Source organism: Vollenhovia emeryi, unplaced genomic scaffold (genome assembly GCF_000949405.1).
Source record: "Vollenhovia emeryi isolate VEMERY1.0 unplaced genomic scaffold, V.emery_V1.0 DF940175.1, whole genome shotgun sequence".
Taxonomy (NCBI): Eukaryota; Metazoa; Arthropoda; class Insecta; order Hymenoptera; family Formicidae; genus Vollenhovia; species Vollenhovia emeryi.
Genome location: NW_011966191.1, coordinates 3,357 through 5,281, shown reverse-complemented (window position 1 = coordinate 5,281; position 1,925 = coordinate 3,357).

The window sequence follows — 1,925 nt, the reverse complement described above, 5'->3', positions numbered from 1 at the left end:
CGTAAACAAACAGGGACTACCGCACTTCTCCGCATGCAAGGATGGGTGGGGGTGGATCTCGGTATACGTGAAATATTACAAACCTATATATTATTATTTGTAACCTTTTTCAGCCTGTATCTCCGAAACTATTTGAGTCCGGCCCTTATATATATATATATGAAATGACTCGGGAAGACATCCCCAACAACATATTTAAAAATCAAGCGAATCGGAGAGGAAGTCGCTTTTATGCACAATTACCAAGAAAAGAAAAGAAAAGAAAGGGGATTGTATATAAGGGGATGAGCGTAGCTACTAGAGTACGGGCATGTCTCGGTTTGACCTAGGTATGCCAGGTGGTCTGCGGACAATCCTGACTCGGGTGGGGAGGGCCTCGATCTTCACCACACATAGTCTTGTCCTGGCAGGGGCCCGGCCAGGGCACTGGACCTCGTGTCCTAGCGGGGGCTTCTTCAGCTCGGGTGCCGGTGGTGGTCGGGGTGGCACGGCAACCCTTGCTGTGCCTTGGCGCTGGGGTAATCGGTAGCGCGGTGCCCACGCCCTGACAGGGCAAGGATCCGGTGGCTTAAATTGTGGCCGGGGATGTGGGTGTCCGGCGGGAAGCGATGGTTTGGTGGAAGGAGAGAGGGGAGGTGTGAGTGCCTGGCTCCGGGCCTGTGAATCAGGCGGAGGGAGCGGGAGTGCGGGTTTTGGAGGCTCTAGAGGCCTGTCAAAAATCCTGGGGTCAAAGACCCCAGGAGTTGCGTACGCTCTCGTTAGTCTGCGGAGCTGGACTAAGCGTCAGCTCTTCGCGATCTGCCCATTTCTGGGAGTGCCTGCGGGAAGCATTTCGAATTAGCTGAGTTACAAAGCGGGGGAAGCGTTGCATGCTGTTAGTCATGATTGTAACTAATGCTAACTTATTGCTAATTAATATAATCCCTTAAATAGGCACTCAGAGAAAGGTAATAGCTTCAAAGTCACGGAGGGTGAAGTGAAATTGAAACTTCAGACGTTGTCTTTTTGTAGAATGCTCAGATGGATACTTCGATTATAGAAATCGATTTGATTGCCGTCATCACTGCATTCTTGGCAACTTCTGATTAATATAATAGTAGTAGGGGACCCGAGAGTGGATAAATTGATCGTGGTTAACTTTACTCTGAAAGTGAAAGGAATAAATGGCAAAAGAGAGACTGGTTTTAACTACTTATTAAACCAGAAGTAATAACTGAAGTTAATGCAAATTAGAAAACGTAAAACCGGTAAATCTTCGCTGTGTGCCAATTTTTAGAGTAAGATTCTGTTTGTTCGAGGGGTCTCTGTGAAATTTGCCCCGAGAACGAGCGGGAACAGAGGTCGGTTAAGCCGGAAAAGGTCCCCCTTTCTTTTGCGGGGTTCAGACCTGGTGATTGGTGTCGACGACGTGGAGGAGATTGGTGAGGACTGGCTGCTCAATGCCAGTTCGAGGAAGGGTGATGTTTTCCCGACGGAGGAACGCCGTTACGAAGGCGCGTAACCGACGGAGGAGAATCGGAGGAACGCCGTTATAGGCGCGCAACCGAAGGTGGAAAATCGGAAGAACGCCGCTGAAGGCGCGCAACCGGAGGCGGAAGTTCGGAAGAACGCCGCTGCAGGCGCGCAACCGGAGGCGGAAGCTCGGAAGAACGCCGCTGAAGGCGCGCAACCGGAGGTGGAAATCGGAAGAACGCCGATGAAGGCGCGCAACTGGAGGCGGAAGATCGGAGGAACGCCGTTGAAGGCGCGCAACCGAAGGCGGAGGATCGGAGGAACGCCGTTGAAGGCGCGCAACCGAAGAAGGAAGATCGGAGGAACGCCAGTATAAAGGCACGCAACCGAAGGTGGGAATAAGAAACGAAAAGTAGAGAGACAGAAGAGAGAAAGAGACAGGAATGGAGGTAGAGGGAGAGAGAAAGAAATAG